Below are 8,410 nucleotides of genomic sequence, written 5' to 3'. Positions count from 1 at the left end.
GCTTATAAGTTCTATGCCTTGGCATCCAGCATCCTGTACCCTTCCACTCTTTCTTGGGATCCTGCCCACCTTCCAAGTGCCCTGCAAGAAGATGAGACACTTGCCTAAATCATCTCCACTGTCACCCTATAGTCAACAAATCCTCAGAAGAAGAACTGACAAGCCAACAGGAAGCTGAGGGCATGTGACTAAGCCCAGTGAGACCAGAAGAACCGCTGACCCACAGAATCATAAACTACATAAACTTTGCTAACTTAAGCTACCAAATTTGGGGGAAATTTATGTAACAAAAGACAACTATAGGCCATATTCTTCTTTCTTATATCTGTTAGTTTCAAAGGACATACTTGTAAATATGCAGCTAGACCCTTAAAACCAAAACGAAAGATTAGGTTGGAGCACCATGAATGCCTAATATAAACCCCAAGCATGTATGTACAAGCGTGACACCATTCATTGCCTTCACTCTGACAAAATGGATAGTAAATAGTTCCTTCCATATATGATTTCAGCTGATTTTCATTCCAGATTCTATAGAGTTAGAAAGAAAAAAACTTAATGAATAATCCCTCTCTCCCAACAGCATATTAAATGAAATCACACCTGCTCTCCCAAAATAAGTGTCTTGTTGTAAATTCCACAAAAACGCACACATACACAACAAAAGAGAAAATTCCATTAACATGTCCATAGCTTGCACAGGAGATCATCATCCTTATTTTATTTATCAATAGTAGGCAAAACCCCACATAATAGATAGTAAAGAGTTATTTTTAAGATATCTTAGATTTTAACACTTTTATCTCTAAAGCAACCTTTCCTAGAAGAAAATAATAATAAATGTTGTTCACCAAAGTTTCTTTTCCCAATTATATGTATGACATTTCCCCTCTTTTTTTTCCCCTTACCATGGGGACACTGGGAGCCATATGTTGAGATGGTGACTTCCTAAACTAGCGGAACCACGATCCCTGTGTCAGTCTCATAACGGAGAACTGCCATGAAAAGCCACCCAGCACCCATGTGATGTTGTAGAAGCAAGAGAGAAATCATTGTTGTATACATTAAGATTTCAGGGTTTGTAACCTCAGCAGAGCAAGGCCTACCACAGTCAAGCATTAGCAGATATGGGACCTGACACGTATGAGCCTGTAGAAAGTGGGGGAGGGCACTTCTGCGGGAGAGAGAGGGGAAACTGCAGGAGCAATTCCTCTGAGCAGGCAATCCAGAGCACCATCAGAGCTGCCACGCTAGATATATGGGTGATTCATCCTTGTTTACAGATAAGACAGCAGAGTGTGTGGGCATAGATGGAAGGAAGTTGATAGATTTGATGAGGGAAGAGCAGAGGGTACTCTTTTGGTTGCCCTCTATTTGGGCCCTGAAACAAAAGGCAGATCATTGAGAATGTAAATGGGAATGCAAGTCTGAGGACCAAGAAGATGCTGTCGAATGGTCTTCGAGAAGGGGAGAGTGAATGCCTGACTAGAGAAACACTGAGAGAGTAATGCTCCCACGTGTACTAATGGGTGTCGTTTTCCTTTAGCCATGCTCAGCTGCTTAGCCACAGTCTTTATCCAACTGAGGAGCTGGAGCTAACGAGAGTGGAAGTTTTTCCAGGCAGGGTTTATGACATATAAACATACAAAAGACTGAGGAGGGGCCAGAAAAACAAAGGTGTATCAAAGGGCACAATTATGTTGTTGAGCCATGAAATTCTACCTGAGGAATGATGTCAGAACACAAGGATACTAGATGGCTATATTGGTTGTCTCAGGACACCAAACAAAATACCACAGACTGAGTGGCTAAAAGAACAGAACTTTATTTTCTCATAGTTCTGGCGACTGGAAATCCAAGATCAAGGTGTGGTAGGGCTGGTTTCTCTCTCCTTGATTTGTAGGTGGCGATCTTCCCCCTGTGTCTTCAGCTGGTCTTTCTTCTGTGAATGTCTGTGTCATAATCTCCTCCTCTTATAAGGGCACCAGTCACTTTGGATTAATGACCTTATTTTAACTCAATCACCCCTGTAAATACCCCATCTTCAAATACAATTACATCCTGAAGTACTAAGGAGTAGGGCTTCAACATAAGAATTTGGGGAGAACACAGTTCAGTCCACAATAAAAGGGTTGAAATGGAAAAATAGAAAGTAGTGGCCAGCAAGTAAAATGCTAGAAATTGAGGTTTTGGAGGCAAAGGCCTAGAATATGAACAAGAGAATAGATTTCAGAGGTAAGGAAAAGATAAAATACTTAGAGATAAAGAGGTTAAAAACAAGGTATGGGATTTTTATCCTTTTGGATATCAAAGGCACCAAGATTGAAAACAGAAGTCACAGAGAAGAAAAATACAATAAATCAAAGTAGAGTAAGTGCTAAAACTCTTCCACTATTATAAAGGAAGAAGAGCAGGTAGGAACTGACCAGAAGGGTGACATCTGGCTGCAAGAAGGAAGCATACCAGATGCTCCAGTCCGATGGCATGTACTTTAAAGGAACTGAGGACATTTGTGTATGGAAGTGAAGAAAACAAGGGAGAACCATATTCTGGTAGAAGAACAGTGAGCAAACGTTACCTATAAGTCCAGGAGTACATGATGGTTAAGAGGGGAAAAAAGCCACTATTTGAAGCTGCAGGGGAAGCAGTGCCTTTAGGAAAAGCCATTTTTTGAGAACAAGAAGTGGAAAGGGAATTTATGAGAAGAGATTGAAAATAGGTCACTTATTTAAACGACAAATTGAGATGGACTTTATTGGTGATCACCAATATCATTTCCCTCCTTTTTCAGCCACATAGAGGACAGGTCTTCCATTATCCATTATCCTTAGGTAGGACCATCTGAATTTTTCTTGTAAAGAAATGTGAGAAATCGTACATGTTGCTTCTGGGCTGATGCAGTGGAAAGCCCCTGTGCAACGCTCCCATTTCACTCTTCCTCTCCTGAGGCTGCCCACAAGGCTTGATTTCCATGTATTTCTGATAGAATACTATAGAGTCTTTGTCAGCTTCTTTTCTAGGTGACTGTGTAGAACAGACTCCTTGCCAACCAATACTGAACATAAAGTGTAAATAATAAATGAGCCTTTGTTTCTCAAGGTCTGATGGTAGTGTGTGTGTGTGTGTGTGTGTGTGTGTGTGTGTGTGATTTGTTACCACAGTAAAACCTAGCCTCTCCTGATTTATACATATACCATGAGTCCCAAGATGTACAGTGGAAGACCTGAGGAAGAAAGGAGACCTAGACTCACTGGAAAATGTGCATAGCTATGTAAGTGCTTAAGAATGGAGGATGGACTGAGAGGCTCAAGCTTCTTGCAGTGACTGACAAAAACAAGGACGTGGAGCTTGATGACATCTTAGAAAAATGTAGATTATTGGGTGTAATTGCAGCATACTTCAATGCACTGTTCAGGCACTCTGTAGCAAAGACACGAGGAAGGTGGTCAAGAGTGAGGAGTGATGATCCCACAAGGAACACACAGAGCTCCATGAGTGGCGGCCACCATTCCCAATAATCTGCCACTGGAAAAAGGGAGATGTTGTTGTGGTTACAACTTTTAAGGTAACTCCTAGGCCTAATGCTCCTTGGTACACAGACAGGAAAATGCAGGTCCAGAAGTATATTGGATTACACTTCTGTGATTTGATATCTATCAACCATAGGAATTCTTGAAAATGAGAAAACATGGAGAAATGAGAAAACCATAAAAGGCTTGTTTCAAGTGTTGAGAAGATAATTTTCCTGATAGGTGCTACTAAAGGTGGGTCTTTTTCCATTTCAAGAGTAAAGTTTCCAAAGCCAAAGAACCTTCTGTTTTGCTTATAAATATAACAATTGAAATAACTGGGACCAGCAGAGTACATGAAACCAATTATTCAATGCTTAGGCCCCTAGGGTGAGCTAAATCACAAGCTAGAAGGCAGTCAAATTCAAAGAATGTAAACAGAGTATGGTATCGGCAACACCAAGAAAGGAAATTAGAACATGAAGAAGAAGGAGAAGGAGAAGGAGAAAGAAAGGAAAATGGATGATGGGAGAGCAGACAAGGCAAACTTCCCAAATGGAGGGCTGGGAGGGGAGAATGTCCAGATGCACAGCAGCAGGGAGTGGAGCTGAGACCACTCCTCAGTGAATACACCGAAGAGAGGAATCAGAGTCACAAAGAAAAACAGAGTAAGCAAAGCACGGAAGTTGGGAAATTGGACCAGCATTGGAAAGCTGAAAGCCCTCCCAACTTCTACCCACCACATACAACACATTCACAAGAAAATAAAAAGAAGGGGCACCTGGATGGCTCAGTCAGTTAAGCATCCGACTTCGGCTGAGGTCATGTTCTCACAGTTCCTGGGTTTAAGTCCCGCATCAGGATCTGTGCTGACAGCTAGCTTAGAGCCTGGAGCCTGCCTTGGATTCTTCTCTGGCCCTCCCCTGCTCACACTGTCTCTCTCTCTCAGAGATAAATAAAACATTAAAACATTTTTTAAAAAAGAAAAGAAAAAGAAACAGTGGATCAAAAGAGGAATACTGATGGAAACAGGAAGGCAATATGACACAGCAAAGGGACACAGGCTGTGTCTTTCCCTAAACACTGGCTTTGCCACTGATTAATCAGATGATCTTAACCTCTGTGCTCCTCAATCCCCTCATCTGTAAAATGGCTATGATGATTATACTCAGTGTCTGGGGCTGTAGTAAGAATTCAATGAAATACAGCAGCTAAACAGACACATGAAACGATGCTCAGCGTCACTCATCATCAGGGAAATACAAATCAAAGCCACACTGAGATACTACCTCATGCCTGTCAGAGAGGCTAAATAAACAATCAGGAGACTATAGATACTGGCAAGGATGTGGAGAAATGGAAACCCTCTTGAACTGTTGGTGAGAATGCAAACTGGTGCAGCTGCTCTGGAAAACAGTGTGGAGGTTTCTCAAAAAATTAAAAATAGAACTACCCTATGGCCCAGCAATAGCACTGCTAGGAATTTATCCAAGGGATACAGAAGTGTTGATGCATAGGGGCACATGTACCCCAATGTTTATAGCAGCACTTTCAACAATAACCAAATTATTGAAAGAGCCTAAATGCCCATCAACTGATGAATAGATAAAGAAGATGTGGTTTACGTATACATTGGAATACTACTTGGCAATGAGAAAGAATGAAATCTGGCCATGTGTAGCAACATGGATGGAACTGGAGGGTATTATGCTAAGTGAAATAAGTTAGTCAAAGAAAGACAAATACCATATGTTTTCACTTATATGTGAATTTTGAGAAACTTAACAGAAGACCATGGGGGAGGAGGAGAAAAAAGTTACAAACAGAGAGGGAGGGAGGCAAACTATAAGAGACTCTTAAATACTGAGAACAAACTGAGGGTTAATGGGGAGTGAGGAGAGGGAAAAGTAGGTGATGGGCATTGAGGAGGACACCTGTTGGGATGAGAACTGGGTGTTATATGGAAATCAATTTGACAATAAATTATATTTAAGAAAAAAAAGAAACACAGTGGATAAAAGGATCAACAAACTGTGTTCTACATAGAGAATGTTGTACTGAAGACTAATTCTCATTTCCAGAAGGCAAGACTGAAACACTGAAATACGTTTGGATGGCTAAAGAATATTTACCAGCTCCCAATACGAGAAAAGATTATTGGTCTAACTTAAATACAACCTTGTGTATTCTATGCTTCATTCAACTCCACAGTAAATTCAGTTAAAAAATTCATCCACAAGGTAAATATTCTCTTTTGCTACAAGTTAAAGAAGACTAAAATGATAATGACAAATGTGTAAGGATACCTAAATCCCAGTGGACCCTAATGATCATTTGATCATTAGCCTGGAGCCCAGGCAAAAATAAATCCCTGATTATGTCAGCCTACTTAATTACCAGGAAAATTCAAACATATATGTTTAGGAAGCTGTTTAAAAGATTCATGAACCCTCACTCCCACTGCCATCCCCCTCCCCCAGAAAAAGTGCCTTTACTGGTATAGACAAGACTTGAGATAGAGAGGACCACCTGTGCAGATGGGGCCACCATGAAATCTATCATTAAGTTTTTACTTTGCTAGAAAGGACGAATCCAGGCAATGAGCACTTGAGGGCAGGACTAATATCCATTCTTCTGAGTCAGCCAACACAAAGGACCTGCTACAAGACCCAAAGCCTAAAGCTGTAGTAACTATTGGTTGATTGGTGAGTTTTTAAGAATGCAATCGTAGATTGTGCATATTCCTCCAGGTTGTGTAACCCTTTTACAAAGACCAATGTGGTCCCTTTATACACCTCTGGTTCAAAAATACCTATTGAGAACATTCTATACCCCAAGCCACATGCTAAGGCCTGAGGACAAAGTTAACAGTCATTTTGATAGGGCTGTCAAAATGAAGTACCACAAACTTGGTGGTTTAAACAACAGAAACTTATTTTCTTATAGTTTGTGTCTTCAGGTTGGTTTCTTCTGAAGGCTATGAGAGAAGAATCTGTCCCAGGCCTCTCTCCTTGGCTTCTCCCTATATCTTCACATTCCCTCTCTGTATGTCTGTAACCAAATTTCCCCTTTTATTAGCTCAGGGCCCACTCTAATGGTCTTAGTTTAACCCAATTCCTTCTGTAAAGACACTATATCCAAATAGGGTGACATTTTAGGGGTGCTTGGGTGGTTCAGTAGGTTAAGTATCTGACTCTTGATCTTGGTTCTGGTCATGATCTCACAGTTTGTGAGTTTGAGCCCCCCTGTCAGGCTCTGCACTGACAGTGTGGAGCCTGCTTGAGATTCTGTCTCTCCCTCTCTCTGCCTTTCCCCGCTCCTTGCCAAAAAATAAGTAAACTTAAAAAAAAAAAAAACCCAAATAGGGTAACATTTTACATGGCAACCTCAACAGTTACATTTTGGTAGCACACAATTTAGCCCATAATGGACACATTCCCTATTTCAGAATACTCATATTGGATTGCTCACTGAGATGTCCACAGGAAGGCCTTGGAAGGCAAAAGTTGTGTGTTCTCTAGCACTTGCCTGACAGAATCCTACTTCCCATCAATAAGCTCATCTTTTTATATATTTAAATTATATTTCCAGCAAGTTCTCTGTTAGGAGATTCCTAAGCTCTGCTAACTAGCTGCTCAGCCAGAGAATTAGAGAGGCATTCTATATTTTCAAAATCCTTGTGGAACTAAAAATCATTGTGACCATATTTGCCAAAAGACATGCATGTTTGTAGAAGATAAAATGGTAGTGAAGTAACCCGATGGGCTCATTCTAAAAAGAGGAAAATGGTTAGCCATATACTATTTACACTTCCATTTTATCTGTATAATTCCCACAAAGCAAATTTATTCCTCACAGGAATCTGTTCCCTGCTTGTTGTTTCCAGTCCAGACTGGGTTCCCACAGCCAGACTTTGAGAAAAGAACGTCCACATGCACAAACAAATTTTCTGCTTAAATAATGAGGACTAGAAACCAAAGGTATAAGCATCTTAAAGCAAACTACTCCTAGTCTACTAATATTTACACAATGCTATTAAAAACTTGGCTATCAAAACCAAAACTAAAAATGAAAACAAAAGCAAAAAAAAATATTCCATTCATACACAGCATTCCATTTCAGCCTAACTCATGAAGTTTGTTTCCTTGATGCAGATCAGTTGCTCATGAAGCTTCAATTAAGGTCAATTTCTGCTTCTGCATGAGAAATGTCAAAGAGGTAATGGAGGAAAACCTGGAGTCTGACCAAGGAAGTCAGCCTACTCTTTCCTTTTGTTTTAAGAAACCTAAGACGTATTTATTTTACAATTACAAAAGACTAAAGAGCCATCTTAAAGTGCTTTTTTTTTTCTTTTTGGCCATGGAATCTAAATTTCTAACTGCTTTATTAGACACATAATATAGTTAGCACACTGGAGATTACTATTCTACGGTCATCTTTCCATACTCAACATATCACATGAGCATATCCAAATTTACCAGCTCTCCTTTTCACCACTGGATTCATATTCTCCTGAATCTCCTCTTTCAGTTAATAGTATAATGATCTTCCCAGTTACCCAAAGGAGATATCCTGGAATCATCTTTCATTCCTCTCTCTTTTACTTTCCATATCTACTCAATCCTCAAATTCTTGTGACACTACCACATTCATTCAACATTTTTGGCTTGCTATCATATGCCAGGAATTGAGCTAAGCACTGAGGAAACAAAAAACATGAAATGTTGCTTCCTATCAAGCAGCTCAGAACATACTTGGGAAGGAAATTCAATTATCAGCTACAAAGATAGGGCCATGACAGAACTATGTTCTAGATGTTTGAGGAGTCTCAGAAGCAATATTCTTGAAGGCAGTTTTAAAGAATAAAAGAACCAAAATAAACAGCCTAATCATACACCTAA

Source organism: Hyaena hyaena, unplaced genomic scaffold (assembly GCF_003009895.1).
Source record: "Hyaena hyaena isolate Hyena2069 unplaced genomic scaffold, ASM300989v1 scaffold_251, whole genome shotgun sequence".
Classification (NCBI taxonomy): domain Eukaryota; kingdom Metazoa; phylum Chordata; class Mammalia; order Carnivora; family Hyaenidae; genus Hyaena; species Hyaena hyaena.
The sequence above is the reverse complement of the archived record's forward strand: the minus strand, read 5'-3'. Positions refer to the sequence as shown.